This window comes from Prionailurus bengalensis, chromosome B2 (assembly GCF_016509475.1).
Source record: "Prionailurus bengalensis isolate Pbe53 chromosome B2, Fcat_Pben_1.1_paternal_pri, whole genome shotgun sequence".
NCBI lineage: Eukaryota > Metazoa > Chordata > Mammalia > Carnivora > Felidae > Prionailurus > Prionailurus bengalensis.
Genome location: NC_057349.1, coordinates 15,470,541 through 15,491,330, shown reverse-complemented (window position 1 = coordinate 15,491,330; position 20,790 = coordinate 15,470,541). Strand labels below are relative to the sequence as shown.

At 50.1% G+C, this 20,790-nt stretch overlaps 1 protein-coding gene across 1 annotated transcript in view; it reads right to left on the bottom strand.

Annotated features, from left to right (window-relative positions):
* The window catches only part of GFOD1 (glucose-fructose oxidoreductase domain containing 1), a 120,266-nt gene that overhangs the window by 91,146 nt on the left and 8,330 nt on the right, over nucleotides 1–20,790 (bottom strand). The window lies entirely within an intron of this gene.

Here is a 20,790-nt window from a genome sequence, read left to right as displayed (position 1 = left end):
TCTCACTTACCATCACGACTCTGTGTTGAGTGTTCGTCCATCAGGGACACACACGGCGGTCCCACGCCCCCCGGAAGGAAGCTCATCCCTCAGGAAGCCTCTCCTCTCCCCTCCCCTTCCACCTCCCACTTCTGCCATCGGTGGGTCCACTTGTCCACGGCCTGTGTTTACTACAGTGACGTCCTGCCCACCAGCCACAGCGGGTCCTACCACCTCGGCTGGCCTCCCTGCCTCTGGTCGCCTGCCACCTCCAGGCTCTCCCACGCTGCCGCTGAGGGACCGGTCTTCCCAGCACGGAGCTGGTGGTGACCCTCCCCACCGCCTGGACGGCACTCTGCTCCTTGGGCTGCTGGCTTTGACAACAGTCAGTGCTGTTCGGGGCCTCCAGCTCCACCGCCTGCCCGTCACCCCACACTCCAGCCGAACTCACGTCCTCCCCAGGCCCCTTCCCTGAACACGCCAAGCCCATCACCTCCCGCTCCTCCCTTGCCGGCAAAGCTGTCCTGGCTCAGCCTCCATTCAAGTGTCACTTCTGTGGACAGTTTAATGGAACTTCTATAAAGATCCCCTCCGGGCCCCGACACCCTGGCCCCTCCTTTCCCAGGCTCGCAACAGCCTGTCGCTCTGTACCACAGCGTGTCCCCCAGGGGACTAGGAGCTCTTCGAGGGCAGGACCCCAACTCGTTCTGCCTCTAACAGACTCGAAGTGCTTGCCGCATCGTTGCTGAAGCCAACTTTAGTCAGTCCCGCGGGCTGCCTCCCCAGAGGCTACAGGCTCCTGGCGCTGGATGGAGAGGTTTCCAAGGAGAGATGAAGGCAATCGGATCACCCCCCTGGCCAGCCCCGGAATCTGCCTTAGGTTTCGTTTCTCACCTCTGAGAGTAATGGGTACCAAGGACGCCCGTGTGTGTGTGTGTGTGTGTGTGTGTGTGGGTGACAAGGACGTCAGTGGCACACAGTGAGTCACAAGTACCCCGGGGCACCTTGAGCTCGCCATCCTTGAAGTGGAGAGGCAGCTTGCATAGGTTTAAATGTTGACTCTGACAGTTTTTGTTTTGTTGTTTTTTTTTTCTTTTTAAGATTTTATTTAAAAAAAAATTTTTTTTCAACGTTTATTTATTTTTGGGACACAGAGAGACAGAGCATGAACGGGGGAGGGGCAGAGAGAGAGGGAGACACAGAATCGGAAACAGGCTCCAGGCTCTGAGCCATCAGCCCAGAGCCCGACGCGGGGCTCGAACTCACGGACCGCGAGATCGTGACCTGGCTGAAGTCGGACGCTTAACCGACTGCGCCACCCAGGCGCCCCTAAGGTTTTATTTTTAAGTAATCTCTACACCCTACGTGGGGCTCAAACTCACAATCCCGAGCTCAAGAGTCCCACTGACTGAGCCAGCCAGGTGCCCCCGCTTTGTTCTGTTTTTGTGTAACGTCTATCTTTGATTTCCCAACATCAAAATGGTGCAGTGATAGCATGGGAGATGGGCTTTGTCAGATCCCCCCACATAAATGCAACCCGTTTTGCCACAAGAACAAATTTCTGCCACGTGCGGGCCTCTCGCTTAATTCTCACCACCACACTCTGAGGAAGTGAATTATCTTCATTCACGGCTAGAAAAACAGAGAGGTTAAGTAACCTGCCCAACGTTACACAGCTGGGAACCGGCCAGAGTCAGAACCCGAACCAGCCGTCTGGGCTATTAAATTGCTGCGCTGCCTCTCGGGGCGCCTGGGTGGCTCCCTCGGTGAAGCATCCAACTTCGGCTCAGGTCATGACCTCTCGGTTGGTGAGTTCAAGCCCTGCGTGCGGGTCTGTGCTGAGAGCTCGGAGCCTGGAACCTGCTTTGGATTCTGTGTCTCCCTCCCTCTCTCTCTCTCTCTCTCTCAAAAATAAATACAGATTCAAAAAAAAAATTGTTTTAATTGCTGCACAGGCAACTTCAGGCCTGACAAGCTGAGTGCGGCCTGCTGTGTCCCGGGGTCCTGGTGACTCGCTACACCCTCCTTGGTACACGCAGACGGTACATGGGGCACACGCTGGCATCCTTCCGAGAGGTGGGCAGGCCGGTCCTCCCCTTGCCTGCTTTCTTGGTGGTGGCTGAGCCTGGCTTCTGTGCTTTCTGGGGGAGATGGGGGGGCTGTGGGGCGAGATGGACGGATGGAGAAGGAGGCTTCTTGCTCTCTGGACTCAGGGGGAGGGAATCCTCGGTGGGGGAGAGGGGTGTGCCCCGTGAGAACCAGGTGAAGGAGGAAGACCTCAGCACACCGCTCACAGATTCAGCCAACAGGAAACAGTTGCTGGAGGAGAACCGGGCGGGCGTGCGGGCGTGTGGGGGCAGAGTGGTGCCGCCCTGCTCTGGAGGGTGGAAGGTGTGAGCTGACAGTGGATGGAAAAACAAGGCGGGGGGTGGGGGTGGGGTGGGGAACGCTGCTTTGGCTCATTAGTCAACGGAGTCACAGCTGCGAGGGCTGACACAGGACACCCAGGGCACTTCGGATGGCACTGTGGCAAGGTCTGCACACGGCCGGGCCTGGTGGGGGGGGGGGGGGGGGCAGACAGAGCCCATCCCTCTCACGTAGGGGGAGGGGGGCACCCTCCCTCCTTCCCCAGCGGCTCTGGCTCAGTGCTGTGACAGGAGCAAGCCTGGTGGGCTTATGCACATGCAGAGAAAGCAAGGAAGAAACCAGATGAATGCTCCCAGCAGCCTGGGGCCATTTAATTCCAACCGGGGGCTGGTTAGTTAGGGCCTTGCCTAGAATTTCGGCCTCTCTTTCAACCCCTCCCATCAGAGCCAAAATCTACTGGCAGAACCTCTCCGATCGCCGCCGGGCTCAGCACAAATCACCGGGCTGTGAGCTTCTCACCGAGCTCACCTCCAGTCTGGTCAACAGCAAGGGCCTGGGAGAAGAAATCACTTTCCGAAAAGTAAGATGAGGTCTTACCTGCCCCAAACCCATCCTGAGTCAAGGTTGATTATTACCGGAGCTTTTTTTTTGGGGGGGGGGGGGGGAGAAAGAGAGAGGAAGAAATCACCTCTTCTTCAGTCCTTTCCTGGGTCCCCTAATTTTCCCAGCCAGGCCTTGAGGTCAGCGAAATAATGGGCCTTTTGAAAGTCCAACTGCTAGAATTTAAACAAATTCTGTCCTCCTCGAACATAATCACCAGCTGTGTAAACCACATGCCCCAAAAATAACGCGCACCCACCCTGACGGTTAACCGACGCACCCAAATTCCCACTGCCGTGTTCCTCTGGGCCCAGACACCTGGTCTGGAGAGAGGAGAGAGCGGACCACCTCGTGTTCGGGTTACAGATGCCACCGGCGGAGCTCAGCAAGTCTGTGAGGATGAGCTGCTAAGATTTCATTAAGCAGAAAGCATCTCTCTTTTCAGACTGTCACGTCACACGGGTGAGCGGTTAAGCAACTGTAAGGGAAGAAGGGAAAGGTTTCTTAAGGAGCATTTAAAAATGCAGAGTGCGTTACCTGTAACACCGCCCAGGGCGCTCAATTAACTTGTAGGCCCCACGTCAGCATCCAGCCTGGCTTTCCTGGCCACCAGAATCCAGAAAGCTGGAGCTAGCAGGCACGGTGGCCATCACGGAGTCCAGCATCCCAGTTTATAGATGCGGCACCCAAGGCCTGGGGGTGTGGGACCAGGGCGTATGGCGAGGGAGGGGGCTCACTGCCCTACAGCTGGTTAGAGGCAGAAGCAGGCGGTATCCCAGGTGTGCGCTGTCCAGCACGGGAGCCACTAGCCAGACGCAGCTACTCACACTTAAATCAATTAAAATGAAATAAAATAGGGGCCCCGGGGTGGCTCAGTCGGTTAAGCGTCCGACTTCGGCTCAGCTCACGATCTCGTGGTCCGTGAGTTCGAGCCCCGCGTCGGGCTCCGTGCTGACGGCTCAGAGCCCGGAGCCTGCTTCAGATTCTGGGTCTCCCTCTCTCTCTGCCCCTCCCCCTCCTGCTCGGTCGCTCTCGTTCTCTCTCAAAAATAAATGAACATTAAAAACAAAAATAAAATGGAATAAAAGATAAAATTCACTTCCTCATTTGCCTGCCCATGGCTCATGTGCTCAACAGACACATGGGGCCTGTGTTGGACAGGGCAGAACAGAACATTTCCATCATCACAGAAAGTTCTAGCGGACAGAGCCACTTAGAATCACAAGACTCTCTAAGTTCTTTCACTTCTCCAGGGTCTGGGTCTCATTTTTACTGCAGGTTTCCACCCATGAAGCATCATGAAATCGGCTCAGTGGGACAGAGTCAGCTTTCCTTATCCATAATGAAATAGAAGAGAATAGAAAATATCATAGTGCATCATTTGCCAATGAAATACGGGTAATGCCAGGTAATTATTCGGTTGTATGCAATTTTATTGATACACATACACACATTATCTATATCTATGTATTCATAGTTGTATATCCACTCGGCCACAGCGTAAATGTATTCCTTCCTGCGGGTCAAAGTCAGAGAACGTCAGGCCCTCTCATTATAGTGGGATCCTTGTCTCTAGATATTTAAGTATTTTTGCCCCCATTCCTCTTCCCCTTTTCCAGATGATTCAAATCACAAGACAGTGAGACGGAATGCTTGCTCCATAGCACCACACACGGGTTTTTCTCCAGACCTGACTTTCCTTGTGTGTTCTTCCCTATGTGTCCGTTTCCCAGCCAGGCAACTGGAAGGCTCAGACACTTGTCTAGGCTCCAGTGCCCGCACACATGAGCAGCAGCAGAGGGGAGGGTGGGCAGACAGACCCACTGAGCAAACACAGATTCTGTGGCTTGTGAAGTCTGGCTCTTCTACATGTATAGCAGAACCAAGACTTGTCAGAACATCAACAGCAAAGATTAAGAAATGCCCAGATGCCTGGGTGGCTCAGTCTGTTGAGCGTCCAACTTCGGCTCAGGTCATGATCTCCCAGTCCGTGAGTTCGAGCCCGGCATCGGGCTCTGTGCTGACAGCTCAGAGCCTGGAGCCTGCTTTGGATTCTGGGTCCCCCTCTGTTTATGCCCCTCCCCTGCTCGTGCGCTCGCTCGCTCTCTCTCTCTCTCTCTCTCTCTCTCCCTCAAAAATAAAGAAAAATTAAAGAAAAAAATTAAGAAGTGCCCAGAAATCATTCTTATTCCCCTGGACCACAACCTCCTCTATTTCCAGCTATCGTCCTATAATTCACAGAGGTCAAAAAAACTGAAATACCCCCTCCCTGTGATGGTTAATTTTATGTGTTAATTTGGCTAGGCCATGGTACCCAGAATATTTGGTCAAACATTATTCTAGATGTTTCTGTGAAAGTATTTGTTAGGTGGGACTAACCTTGAAATCAGCAGACTCTAAGCAAAACAGATTATTCTCCATAATGTGGCTGAGCCTCATCTAGTCAGTTAAAGGTCTTAACAGACAAAGACTGGTCTGCTCTAAAGAAGAGGGAATTCGGCCAGCAGACTGGTCTTTGAACTTGAACTACAACACTGACTCTTCCAGGGTCTGCAGCCTGCTGTCTGGCCCTGCAGATTTCAGATTTGCCAGCATCCAGCATCTACCACGGCACAAAACAATTTCTTAAAATAAATCTCTCTTTTTATACACGCACATCCCTCATTGGTTCCGTTTCTCTGGGAAAACAGACATTTCCCTGACTAACACACACTCATATTCTGTCCAAAAAAAGCCTCCTCATTGTTCAAGGCTCTCTCAAATACCACCTCGTCTATAAAACACCCCCTGATTTCCTCTGTTAGAATAATTTCCTCTGTTCTAATAAAGTTTGAGAATCACTGTGTTAAACAAAGCTCCTTAACTGTGAGGACCACTAAAATATACCAAAGCCCAGTGACCACCCTCAGAGACTGATGTCATTGGTCCGGGGTGCAGCCTGGGCATCAGAATGTTCAAAACCTTCCCAGGGGTTCCTGATGGGCAGCCACATTGGAGAACCTCCATAAATGAACCCCTCATTGTTATAAGAGGAATCGAGAGAGCAAAGTCAAGGGACTGTGTCAGGCCACAGAGCGAGTTAATATCAGGAACAGGACCCTACCAAGGTTTCCTGTGTCCCTGAACATGTTAATGAAAGAGAAAAAAGATCTATATGCATGATCAGCAAATTTAAAACAAAACCTGGGTCATCCAACACCCAGCTGACAAAGGACATTGTTGTCACACCAACTGTCTCCTTTGTAAAGAAGAACTGACAAGATTCTCTAGGGATTGAAAGAGCCACTCAGTTTAGGCTGGATCTCAGGAACCCTTCCCATTTATAATGACCGTCAAGCACTGAAGCCCAATGTAAAAATCAGTGCTGGGAAAGACAGGAGCCATCCCCACTGCCCGGTCTAGGGTGACCCAAAAACGTCCCATGCCAACAGAGACAACACCCCCACTGGCTTCTTCCTTTTGTACTGGTCCCCGATCTCTGCTTACATAACTTCTGTGAAAGGTACAAGATGATCTATTACCACGCCTTCTTAGTGTCTTTGCCATATGGCATGGCTTCCCTAATCTGAGTTAGGAAGCAAATAGCTATTAGCCTTCAAGACTCTGCCTGAGTGTTATCTTGATGCTGACCTGGTGAGGTCCACTCATCCTGCAGCCAGGGGTCACAAACAGTAACAACAGGCTTCCCTCCACTGCTTAGTCACGTCATGTGCTCTTTTAGCAAGGGTGATGACGTGTAGAGGGGCCCATCTTGGTACCAGCGTGGACGTCAGTTACTCAAGGATGACAAAGTGACGTTCTCTCTTGTCCCCCTCCCTCTGGCCTCCTGTAAACCGTCCCCAGTACAATTTCAGGCATGGAGTTGGTTGGGATGAACATCCCTTTGACACTGACATGAACATTCCTCTGACATGAATATCTCTACTGTTGCTGACAGTGCAAGAGTTCTTTTTGGGCAAAACTACATCTTTCCTTATTGCAACAGAGCACAATCTGCCTAATGAGGCATGGCAGAAAAAGCTAACCCCCAACACACACTGTGCCGATAAATTTGTGCCCAGAAATTATACTGAACTCCACAGAATTACCAGCTTGACAGCTGGTAGCAGCAACTACACATACAGATGTGTTCTCAGCAGTGACATTAACAGACAGAAGAAAAAAAACCCATACCATCAAGGGCGCAATGCACATCAGCAGGCACACACACACACACACACACACACACACACACAGCTGGCAAAAAGCCTTCCCTTAAGCCACACCAATCATGCCACTTTGCCCCCAAGATAGGGTAAAACTGCTTCCTGGTATAAAGGAGAGCTATGTGTGTTGGTGAAATAGATTAAAAAAAAAAAAGTCAAACTAAACAACAATCTGGCAACAACAGTAATAACACGGTGCTTAAAAACATTTACCAAACCAAATAATTCTGGCCAGTAAGTGCCAAGTTTTTAAGTAAGTTTTACTGGAGTAGACAGACAAGGTGGGAACTGGCAGGGACTCGTAAGTGGACTGTGGCACCTGCATTTTACAGTTAAGGAAACGAAGATCTAACAGGTGAGGTCACCTGCCCAAGGTCACACAGCTAATTCGCTGTGGTATCGGGACAAGAACCACCTGTCCGGGATCCCAGGCCAAGACACCACCATCCCCACGGCCCAGAGGGTAGCTCCAGCAGACTGTAACGAATTTTTGGAAGCTGCTTCCCATGCATACCAGTGCAGGTCTGGCTAAGTAGAAAACTTCCCGCAAAGAAATGGGGAAATGTAAACATAGCAAATACATCACTCCTATATTCCTTTGGAAGGCTGAAGCCAACAAAAGCGTCACTCTCCACTCTGGGCCAAATTCAGAAGGCAGTGAGAAACAATGCTACCACACAGCTCTCTTCAGGGGTGTGTTTGGGTTTTGGCTGTACACGGTTAGAATTACAAAATAAATTACCCTATAACCAAGAGAGGCTACGGCTCTCCCCAGATTCAGAGTCACATCCAATTATCCCCCTGAAAACCAGCAGAGCTCCTTGACCTTTATGTATCTACTTCCTACAAGATTGCTAATTTTCCCTTCGGCCAATGCTGGACAAAGTTTTGCTTCACCACAAATGTCTGCATGTGCCTGGGGAGAGCCGTCCCAGATAAAAAAAAAAAAAAAAAAAAAAAATCACAGAAGAATCAGACTCACCTCCAACCAAACAATTTTCCCCCATGCTATTGTCTCTCTCTCTCTTTTTTTTTTTTTTTTTTTGGAAAAATAAATTTATTTTTTCCATTGAAATCAAATTTGTTAAATTGACAATTTGGAGAGGAAAAACCACCCATCATCCCACAACCCCATAATAACCATCATTAGGAATTTGGCTTATTATCTGCCAGACTTTTAATTTTCTGGGTGTGTATGTGCATGTGTGTGCTTCCAAAAAGCCAGCATCAGGATATGGAAACATTTCTGCTTCTTTTTGTCTTTACCCACAATTATATCATAAAAACCCCCCATAAGGCTGCAGTCTTCCCACACCTAATTTCAATGTCTATTAAGTATTTAATCAGCTGTATTTGCCATCTTTACCTAACTGTTCCCCCGCTGTGGAACGTCTGTGTTGGTTTCCAGTGTTTCAATAACATAAATCAGGCTTCGCTAAACACTATTGTGTATGCAGGTCTCTTCATAGTTGTTATTTGAGGTTCTTTCCTTAGGACGGCTTCCCAGAAGTCAACCTTCCCCATTTGACTCCTTGTTGGAGAAACTCAGCCCCCCCAGTGAGTAAATATCTGATAAGCTGAAAGGAACATTCTCTGGAGACCTCGGTTGGATTAGCAGTGTGGACAATGACCAGCCACTCCACCCCTCTGAGACTCGGTTTCCCTGGGGCATCGGGAGATAGGTCCCAGCAAGGCCTGTCATGGCGCTCTGCCCGCCAGAAGTGCCCCCCGTTCTGCTACTCCACGCAGCCTACCAAGGACACAAATCACCCAGCCAGTCTCCCTCCTATTTCTCTGCTTTGCACATCAGCTGCTCTGGAAAATGACTTACTGAAAGCCCGCCACGGGACCTGATTTATTTCAGCACGTGGGGGCTGTGCAGATCAGGTCCAAGGTGTGCAAAGCGAGCAGCAGAATCGGCTGTTCCTCCCCCTGTCATCCTTGGCCCTGCTCTCTCAATCCAGGTCAGCCATGGAATAGTCCAGACCTCGCTGCATACCTGGGGGTGGTGACCATAAGGTACTGTGACAATAATAAACACACACAGGCCGGAACTTGGGGACTTCCCAGAAGCCAGGATATGGGGGAGGGCGTCAGTTTGTGTCTCCTGTTTTCCAGGACGGTAAGGAGGCTACTGTGCCCACGACTATGGGTCACATCCCTAGGGGACGTCTGCAGGCAAAAACACTGCCCTCGGCCCAGAGCAACCAGGATTTTACTCACTACCAAGAAAGCAAGCCTCTGCCAGTTCAGCTAGGACGGGCCATCGACTGGAAGACAGATCTGTATTGCAGATGCTGAAGTGTGAAAACATGTGCCTTAGAATCAATGATACGTGATGTTTAACCCCTCTACACTTGAGCTTCTCGCTTCTAAGCTGGAGACGCTAACTGTCCACCTGGAAGGCTGGCTGTGGGGTGGGAATGAGAGGGCACTGAACTGCGCCTGACTCGGGCACGCAGTGAGGCTCGATAAAATGTCAGTTCCTCTGCCCAATTCGAAGTGACAGGAACCGATCCTGGAATTAAAAGGAAAACAAACAAAGGAAGGAAGGAAGGAAGGAAGGAAGGAAGGAAGGAAGGAAGGAAGGAAGGAAGGAAGGAAAAGATACACCAGGTGGCTCAGTCAGTTAAGCGTCCAACTTTCGGCTCAGGTCATGATCTGAGGGTTGTGGGTTCATGTCCCGAGGTTGGCTGTGCACTAACACCGTGGAGCCTGCTTGGGATTCTCTCCCTCCCTCTCTCTCTGCCCCTTCCCCGCTCACACAAGCACTCTCTCCCTCTCCCAAGATACATAAATTTTTAAAAACAAAAAGAAAAATAAATTTAAAAAAGAAAAAAAAGGTGAGGAGTAGTTTCTGGATAGAATATAAGCTCTTTGAGGGGAGCCTGGGTGGCTCAGTTAAGCATCCGACTTCAGCTCAGGTCATGATCTCGCGGTGTGTGTGTTGGAGCCCCACGTCGGGCTCTGGGCTGACGGCTCGGAGCCTGGAGCCTGCTTCGGATTCCATGTCTCCCTCTCTCTCTGCCCCTCCCCCACGTATAGTCTGTCTGTCTGTCTCTCTCTCAAAAATAAATAAAACATTAAAAAATTTAAAGAAAAAAGAATATAAGCTCTTTCACAGTAGACACCATGCCTTGTACATCTCTGACCTCTCCTCACCCCTTCATGGTCCAGAATACTGCCGCACCCTTTGTAGGCACCCAACAAGTGGGTGGTGGATACAGATGCTGAACTGGTTTGAAAACTGATACCCAAGCAGGGAACTGTTGGCAGAGGATGGGACAGGCGCAATCCCCCTGGCTTGCCCAGTACCTGGAAGTGACAGGCATGGCTGCCAGTATGGTCTTCACCATGGGGGTGCTGTGGGGGCTGGAAAGGAGAAGAGCGAGTGTCAGCCGCTCGGTGCACATCCCCCACCCCACCCCCGCCGGAATCACCCCTGCAGGCAGCCTGTGGGTGGCGCCCAGTGGGTCGGATCCGCGCGCGCGCGCGCGCGCGCGCACACACACACACACACACACACACACGCATGCAGGCGCGCGCAGCCGGGTCTCAGTTCCACAGACAAAACAGCACAGAGGTACCCCTGGGCCTCCCGGGGAGAGCCAGCCTGCCTGTGTGTCCTAGATGTGAACGGCTGTGCACATGAAGTCAGACAGGCTGCGTCCCCAGGGGCTCTAAACCTGTCCCCCAGGACTCTCTGAGAACAGTGCCATTCGGTGCAAACAAATGTCCCACGTGGGCGGTGCTAGGGGGAGCAGAAGTGTAGACAAACAGAACCATGCGGCACTCTTTTTTTTCCCTCCGTGTGTTTGCCTGCTGCTTTTTCCTCTCCTCGGGGGCCCCAGCACTACTGGAAAAGGAGAAGCGACAGGGCGGGAGAAAAAAAATCGCACTTTCCACCGCCCACTTTGGATTATTCACATTCAGGCAGGCGAGGAGAGGGGCCGCGAACGGCACATTTCGGTAACAAGTCACCTCAAATCCCCGCTTTGCCCTTGACCTCAGGCAAGCGACATTCTGTGGGGGGCACGGGGCACGCGTGTGCTCACGCCCCCCACCAAGGCACACTCACCTCGCCCTCCACGCTCCAAATAGCTGGAACTTCGAGTCCTGGTGCCCCAAAGCAACGCTCAGGCAAATGGGTATTGCTCTGGGGGCGCCTGGGTGGCTCAGTCAGTTAAGAGTCCGGCTCTCAGTTTCGGCTCAGCTCATGATTTCACAGTGTGAAATTCGAGCCCCGCATCGATCGGGCTCTGTGCTGACAGTGCAGAGCCTGCTTGGGATTCTCTCTCTCTCTCTCTCTCTCTCTCTCTCTCTCTCTCTCTCTCTCTCTCTCTCCCCCGCTCTCTGTCTGCCCCTCCCCTGCTCACTCTCTCTCTGTGTCTCTCTCAAAAATCAATAAATAAAACTTTTTTAAAAATTATTTTTAAATAGTGGGTATTGCTTTCCCCCAGAGGGAGGGGGAGAAAATCCCAATTATAATTAGAAAAAAGGAATTACCTATTCGATGAGGCTTTGTGTGTTAGCACTTCTTCAGCCTCTCCCCTCGGCTTCAGGGACAGACAGGGGTGCAGAGAGTGGAGGCACGCGGGCAGAACCCCCATCTCCCCTGTTATGTTGGTGGGAGAAGAGGAAGCAACCTTCCCGTGAAGTCGGGGTTCTCCCCCAAAGCGCACCCTCAGGAACTGGCTGCGAGTGTTCTCGGTTCTTGTGGGACCAAGGCACCTGTGTGACAAGTCCCTGCCCACTGTGCTTCTCTCCTATGGGCTCCAGATTGGCTGAAAGGAGGGGGACCTCGAGTACCTGTGACGACCCCACGGTGAGGAGGGGTGTCATCCACCTGCTTACCCACTCCCAACATCTAATGGGGAGTTTAGGAAACTTTCCACAGCCGGCACATCTCCATCTTGTTAATCATAGAGTCCTTACTGGGGCGCCTGGGAGGCTCAGTTGGTTAAGCGTTCGACTTCAGTTCAGGTCATGATCCCGCGGTTTAAGTTCGAGCCCTAGGCCAGGCTCTGTGCTGACAGCTCAGAGCCTGGAGCCTGCTTCGGATTCTGTGTCTCCCTCTCTCTCTCTCTGCCCCTCCCTGACTCGTGCTCTGTCTGTCTTAAAAATAGACATTAAAAAAATTTTTTTTTAAATAATAATAGATGGGGCGCCTGGGTGGCGCAGTCGGTTAAGCGTCTGACTTCAGCCAGGTCACGATCTCGCGGTTCGTGAGTTCGAGCCCCGTGTCGGGCTCTGGGCTGAGCCTGGAACCTGTTCCCGATTCTGTGTCTCCCTCTCTCTCTGCCCCTCCCCCATTCATGCTCTGTCTCTCTCTGTCCCAAAAATAAATAAACATTGAAAAAAAAAATTTTTTTTTAATAATAATAGAGTCCTTACTAATAGAGGAGGTCATGCCCACACCTCAAAGTTCTACGAATTACTCATGAGACCAAATGCACTGTGTAGACTATCGTCCTATTCCTGGGAGAAAAGGAAACACACCCAAAAGTTTGGATTTCTCAAGAATCCGCATCTAGATGAAGCGTAAATGAGTGCTACGTTTGCCCCTGAATCCCCAGCCTCCATTCGCGCCATCCCACAGAACTTTTTCTACAATGATAGAAATGTTCTATGCTGCACTGCCCAACATGGAAGCCATCAGCCAGCCACGTGGGGCCTTCAAGGACTTGAAATGTGGCTAAGGCAACCGAGGAGCTGAGCTGCCTATTTGATTTAGTTTCAATTTATGTACATATAAAGAGCCACTTAAAAAAAAGAGAGAGCTACATACAAGGGTACAGCGAATGGCTAGTACATTTCAAAGCACGGATCTAGACAGTGCCTGGCATATAGCTGGTGCTCAATAAATATCTGCTCAAGGGAAGAGTGAATAGATAGTAAGTAGCTCACTGTAGTAAGTCCTGATAAAGCAGGATTCTCATGTTTATTGAGTATTCACTTTAAATAAATTCCTGATTAGAAACGGGAATCCTCTTGCACTGTTGGTGGGAATGCAAACTGGTGCAGCCGCTCTGGAAAACAGTGTGGAAGTTCCTCAAAAAAATTAAAAATAGAACTACCCTATGACCCAGCAATTACACTGCTAGGAATTTACCCAGGGGATGCGGGAGTGCTGATGCAGAGGGGCACATGTACCCCAATGTTTACAGCAGTGTGTTCAACAATAGCCAAGTTATGGAAAGAGCCCAAATGACCACCGACTGATGAATGGATAAAGAAGAGGTGGGTTATATACACAATGGAATACTACTTGGCAATGAGAAAGAATGAAATGTTGTCATTTGCAGCAATGTGGATGGAACTGGAAGGTAGTATGCTGAATGAAATAAGTCAGTCAGAGAAGGACAGGTATCATATGTTTTCACTCATCTGTGGATCTTGAGAAACTGAACAGAAGACCATGGGGGAGGGGAAGGAAAAAAAAAGAGAGAGAGAGGGAGCCAAACCATAAGAGACTCCTAAAAACTGAGAATAAACTGAGGGTCGATGGGGGTGGGAGGGAGGGGAGGGTGGGTGATGGGCATGGAGGAGGGCACCTGCTGGGATGAGCACTGGGTGTTGTAGGCAAGCCAATGTGACAATAAATTATATTTAAAAACCAACCAACAAACAAATCCCTGATTAAGTCAGCAACCTTCAGAGTTAGGTACTTTGATTAACTCTGTTTTACAGATGAAGAACCAGGGGCTCAGAAGAGTTAAGTAGAGGGTCCGCGGCCACTCAGAGCGTGGCAAAACCAGGACTCAAGCCCAAGCAGAGTGACCGGCAGCCTCTTCAAACTGGTCAACTTCACCCGTGATAGAACACGCATTCGGTGCCTCACTTTACTTTCTACAGGTTAACAGAAGATTCAACAGGCAACTCCTCCTTTTGAAATAAAGCAACAGAGATACAATGTGTCATACAGTGGGGGGTGGGGGGTTTAAAAGCCCAGCCAGTGCACTCAGCTAGCAAGGCTCTGTTGACTGACTACCGGACCCATGGTCAAGAACTAACTACCCATCCCACCACTGTGGCCTTTCCCTAAAACCATCTCCCCCAACAGGGGCGCCTGGGTGGCTCAGTCAGTTAAGCATCCAACTCCGGCTCAGGTCATGATGTCGTGGTTCGTGAGTTCGAGCCCCGCGTCGGGCTCTGTGCTGACAGCTCGGAGGCTGGAGCCCGCTTCGGATTCTGTGTCTCCCTCCTTCTCTGCCCCTCCCCTGCTCACACTCTGCTCTCAAAAGCTGAACAACTCTAGAAAAACATTATTTTCCTGAGGTTGACATGTGTGTCCACATATCATGCCCAGAGTGTTCTTCTCCAAGGAGATTCCTTCATCCTTTCTCTTGTGGTGCATCACAGCCCCACCCCTGCATCCCCACCCCAGCACTGACCCCTGTACCAAAAGGGGTTCCCCTGTATCACACAGGGACACGCACAGACCCAGAAACTGAGCAGGCTCCCCCTCTCCTCACCGGACCCCACTCTCCACCAGAGCATGGCCCCCAACTCCATCACACAGGCAGCTTCTGTCTTTACAAGGTCTCTTGCTGAGGGGTGCCTGGGTGGCTCAGTCCGTTAAGCATCCAACTTCGGCTCAGGTCATGATCTCACGGTTCATGGGTTCAAGCCCCGCATCGGGCTCTGTACCGACAGCTCAGAGCCCGGAGCCTGCTTCGGATTCTGTGTCTCCCTCTCTCTCTGCCCCTCCCCCACTCGCGCGCTGTCTCCCCATCTCAAAAATAAACATTAGGGGTGCCTGGGTGGCTCAGTCGGCTAAGCGTCCGACTTCAGCTCAGGTCACGATCTCGCGGTCCCTGAGTTCGAGCCCCGCGTCGGGTTCTGGGCTGATGGCTCAGAGCCTGGAGCCTGCTTCCGATTCTGTGTCTCCCTCTCTCTCTGCTCCTCCCCCGTTCATGCTCTGTCTCTGTCTCAAAAATAATAAATGTTAAAAAAAAAATTTTTTTTATAAATAAATAAATAAACATTAAAAAAAATTTTTTTAACAAGGTCTCTCGCTAAATGGATTTTTACAGCTCTTTTCACACCCCATGAGGCCGACATTGTGTTCCTCTCCAGGGGGTTCTTTCCAATGATCCTGCAAGCTGTTTCCTTTGCCTACCCCAGAGCTGTGTCATCTGTGACTGTCACCGTTTGGAATTGAGGGGAGAGAAAGATATAAGTGGAACTTCCTGCTGATGTGGCTGCGGGGGGGGGGGGGGGGGCAGTCAATTTGCTGGCAAAGAAGAATTTTTTTAATTCTAGATGAGAACAAATTTTTTTTTAATTTTGGACATTTTTTTAATTTAATTTTTTTAATGTTTATTTATCTTTCAGAGAGAGCACAAGGGGGAGAGGGGCAGAGAGAGAGGGAGACACAGAATCCGAAGCAGGCTCCAGGCTCCGAGCTGTCAGCACAGAGCCCGACACCGGGCTCGAACCCAAGAACCATGAGATCATGACCCGAGCCAAAGTTGGATGCTTAACGGACTGAGCCACCCAGGAGCCAGTAAATTTTGGACATACTTACACTACTCTTTGTCCTAAGTGGTCAGTCATACGAAACACAATTTTCCTCAGAGTGTTGTCCCAGAACCAGATGGTTCCTTGAAAAGGATTTTACTTCATAAAACCTTCTATATCTTCCTTTTCAATTATTTAAATCCTACCCCCTCTTCTGGGTCCATAGAAGCCCCACCTCCTCCAGAAGGTCTTCCTGGACCCTCTCAGCTCTCAGAATTCCTCTTTCCTCAGTTTTCAGGCAGCATCCATTATCGGCAGGGCCACCTCCCTTGGGACCCAGGCTGCCTGAGGAGAAGGGCCCTGGGGACCAGCGTGGCCTTTCGTCACGGGCCCTGTTCATTTCCCTCTCTAGCCTCAAACCCGAGTTCCCCACTCAGCAAAACCAAAGCTCGGCAGTGAACATTATCCAGCCTCTAGATCCAGCCCTTCTAGAAGACAGCACAGCAGTAATTCAGCAGCTGTTAGAGGACGTTCCTTCCAATCTCTCTCTGCTCTAAGTCTTTTATTCACACACATAGCACCTTTTGTGGGGGGAATTCTCTGGGTTTTTTCTCTGCTTTTTCTCCTTCGCGTTAGTACCCTTTGCGGATTGGCACTGGGGAGCTACCCAGGTGGCTGACCCTTAACCCAACACTGACATTTGGGGGGTTATTCAGTTGCCTCAAGCAAACACTTCCCGGCCTCACAGTATCACAATTCACTCCACTTCATGATACATGTTATTGCATTGTTGCGTGTTTGCGTATGCTTCTCTTCGGTCAAGAACAAAGACCGTATCTCACCATCTGAGGCACGGCTGGTGGGCTGGTGACAGCTAACAGAGTGCTATAGGCATCCAAAGGCATTTATTAAAGAGAAATGAATGAAGAAGAGAAACATTCTGCAGACACTGGGCAGAATAAGCGACTAAAGGATCCTGGACCCCCTCAGATCACCTTCAAATTGGAAATCTGAACGTTCAGCGCAGGCGAGCCTGGGCGGTTCAGTAGGTTAAGCATCCGACTCTTGATTTCGAGTCAGGTCATGATCTCATGGTTCGTGGGATCCAGCCCCGTGTTGGGCTCTGCTGACAGCGTGGAGCCTGCTTGGGATTCTCTCTCTGCTCCTCCCCCATTCATGTATGCATAAGTGCACGATCTCTCTCTCGCTCTCAAAATAAACATTTAAAAAATTTTTTTAATGGTTTTTTTTTTTTTAATTTATTTTTGAAGGAGAGAGACAGAGCACAAGCGGGGGAGGAGCAGAGAGAAAGGGAGACACAGAATCTGAAGCAGGCTCCAGGCTCCGAGCCATCAGCACAGAGCCCGACGCGGGGCTCGAACCCATGAATTGTGAGATCATGACCCGAGCCCAAGTCGGACGCTTAACTGACTGAGCCACCCGGGTGCCCCTCAAAATAAACATTTAAAAAAAAAAGGATTTTCAGCACATTATCAGGGCCTGGGGCAATGCTGGTGCCCCAGACATCAGCATCCGCTCACATGGCTGTCTTGCTTTTCTAAATAATGAACCATTTCCATGAATATCTGGCAAAGCTAATCTTAGTTAGGTTGGAGAATTAGTTCAGCTGCATCTAGTTCCAAAATCAAGAAGAAAGGAAAGTATTCAAGAACCAAAAAATCTACCCCTAACTGAACAACACAACAAGATCCCAAAACCAATGCTTACAACTCAACAGTAAGAAGAAAATTCAATGTAAAACTGCTCAAGAAATCTGAAGATACATGAGTGGCTAATAAGCACACAAGAAGTTGCTCAACATCAATAGTCACTAGGGAAATGCAAATCAAAGTCATAATGCGATAGCTCTATGCACTATCAAGGTTGTCCTCAAAAAGGCTGCCAATACCAAGTGTTGGTGCTGGTGTAGAGGAATTAGAATATCCCTACATAGCTGGTGGGAATATAGAATAGTACATACGAGGCAAATATATACATAGCATACAACCCAGCAATTTCGCTCTTAGATATCTATCCAAAAGAAGTGAAAAAAGCCTGGGTCTACAAAAGACTTGCATGCAAATGTTCAAAACAGCATTATTGATAATCACTAAAAACTGGGGGCGCCTGGGGGGCTCAGTCAGTTAAGCGTCTGACTCTTCTTTTCAGATCAGGTCACGATCACGAGGTTGGTGAGTTCAAACCCCGCATCGGGCTCTGCACTGACCGTACAGAACCTGCTTGGGACTCTCTCCCTCTCCCTTCTCTGTCCCCCTCTCCCCTCTCTCTCCCCCTCCCCAGCTCTTGCTCACGTGCTCTCCCTCACAATAAATAAACTTAAAAAAAAAATAGCTAAAAACCAGAAGCAGTACAAACATCCATCAGAGGGTGAATGGATGAATAAAATGTGGTATTTTACTCAAAGATTACTCAGCAATAAGAAAAAGGAATGAATGTCTGATAGACACAACGACGCAGATGAACATCAAAAAAAATGCTACGGGAAAGAGGTCAGATACCAAAGACTACATACTACAGGACTCCATTTATGTGAAATTTCTAGAAGAAGCCAAATGACAGAGACAAAGCGTATCCGGGGTTGCCAGGGGGTTGGGGTGGGAATGGGGGCCAGCTGCAAACAGGCAGGAGGAAACGTGTGGGGATGTTGGAAGCGTTCTAAAATTTTTTGCACAATGGTATACACTTACTAGAAATCATTGGCTCTCAATGGGTAACTCTTGTGATACATAAAGCTTATCTCAATAAAGCTATTTTTAAAAAGCAATGTGGGGGCGCCTGGGTGGCGCAGTCGGTTAAGCGTCCGACTTCAGCCAGGTCACGATCTCGCGGTCCGTGAGTTCGAGCCCCGCGTCGGGCTCTGGGCTGATGGCTCAGAGCCTGGAGCCTGTTCCCGATTCTGTGTCTCCCTCTCTCTCTGCCCCTCCCCCGTTCATGCTCTGTCTCTCTCTGTCCCAAAAATAAATAAACGTTGAAAAAAAATAAAAAAAGCAATGTGAAAGCTACATACCCATTTCACTGGGGCTTCAACACTCTATAGTTTCAGTTACGGGCGTCATGCTAATTGAAAGAGCCTCTCGGTACCATGAAAGCCATTGCAGTTGGAAATCAGAAATTTTAAAAACAATTCCTATCATTGTAAAGTTGTTTTTTTTTTTTTTCCTGCACTTTTTAATGCTCCCAGGGCATTAACAATTCTCAGGGAAAGTTTAAACTCCAGGGCGTCCTAAGCTTGCTTAAACCTGAGAAGCCAGCTTCCCCAAAGCCTGGATGACAGAGGTAGAACTGGTCAGGGTCCCTGCGGCTCTCAGCAGCGAGGGTTCTAAAGCCTTCCCGCCCCGCCTTGTTGGAGTCTAAACCAAAAAGATCTTTTGCCTTCAAAGTCTTCCCGTTCTAGAGGACAAAGCTCAGACAGTGCTCTCCTTGGGGCCCGCAGTCACCAGCTGAACTCAATGGAACAGCTTCAGCACCAAGGAGTCTTGCCAGACCCACACTTGGGTGCCATCGCCCAGCTCACCTGGCCAGGTGGACTGGATCCAGGCAAAATGTGTGTTCATCAGAGGGCTCCAGAGAAACAGAACCAATACGGGGTGGGCGGGTAGATGGGGGGGGGGGGGTGGAGAAAGGGAGAAGGGAAGAGGGGAAGGATGTGGGGAAAGTGAGGGGAAAGAGTGGGAGAGAGGGGGAGGGAATGGAAGAGGAGGGAGGGACTACGGGTCGGGGAGTGAGGGCAAGGCAGGCTTATTTTTAAGGAACTGGTTCATGCAATTATGGGGACCGGCAGGTCCCCAATTTGCAGGGCGGACTAGCAGGCTGGAGGCCTAGGGAAGAGTTTTCCAGTGTGAAGGCAGTCCAAAGGTAGAAATTCCTCTTCCCCAGGAAGCTCTATCCTTTTCCTGACTCCTTGGAGGCCCTACGCTCACCACAGTCCGCCTCTGGCACGTGCCAAGCAGAAGGTGCTCGGCCATCAAACCCAATGGAGCCGGTCAAGTTTATCCATTCTCCCATCACATATTTTACAAACACACACTCCCTGAACTTAATACTAATGACGACAAGGTTGGCATTGGGTCGTCACACACGTGTTTCTTCTGTCCACTGTTTTACTGCGGTTATTATAAAAGCGGCAAAGTGCTGAGCGTGTGTTTCAGCAACATGGCTAAGGAACCCACAGTATCCAGAAACGTCTACGTTTGTAAAACCTTCACCCAAGCGTGTGTTCTTAGAATGAGCACCTTGAGGGAGTGGGGCCCAGCTCGGGACGCCCGCCTGTCGTCCCTCCACCCCCACTTCCCTGCAGTAGAGGGTCCCCCACGGCATTTCGTGATGGGTCCCCCATGTTACAAGATAACCTCCAAAAAGACCGGGCCAGGGGAAAGCATTAGACACAAGCGGGGACAAGGGGAAGTGGGGACCGGTGATAACTGCATTTGGGAGTCCTGGCCACCATATTTGGCGTTCTGTCCACCACATGGATGCAGGAAGCAGAGAAAGGTGGTTTAAAGCAGGACAGGCGATGAGGCCAACACATGGAGAGAAGCAGAGCACAAAAACAATAAAATTCCAGGAGTTCATAGTTTCCAGGCGCCTCCTGAGACCTGAGCTATGCCCCTGCCCCTGAGTTCCGTGGAGGACCCAGCATCCTTCTCACAGGGGATGATGAATCTCCACAGGTGTGGTGAGTTCCTGGGAACACCATCAGCACCTTCTAGATCATGCGTCTGTGAAGCAAGTACTGTATTCTCAGCAAATCCCACATGTGAAGCTTGGCTTATGCCCATTTCCTCTAAAAGAGGATAATAATAACTTTCAACTGTATTTTCCGAATCTAGCAGGAGGGAATCACCTCTTTTAAAAATATGATAAGCAAATCTTCAAAAGTACCACTGGTCGGGGGCACCTGGGTGGCTCAGTTGAGCGTCCGACTCCTGATTTCAGCTCAGGTCGTGATCCCAGGGTCGTGGGCTCAAGCTCCGCGTCGGGCTCTGTACTGAGCGTGAAGCCTGCCTGGGATTCTCTCTCGCTTTCCCTCTGCCCCTCTCCCCTGTTTGTGCTCCTGCTCTCTCATATTAAAAACAAACAAAAAAGGGGCGCCTGGGTGGCACAGTCGGTTAAGCGTCCGACTTCAGCCAGGTCACGATCTTGCGGTCCGTGAGTT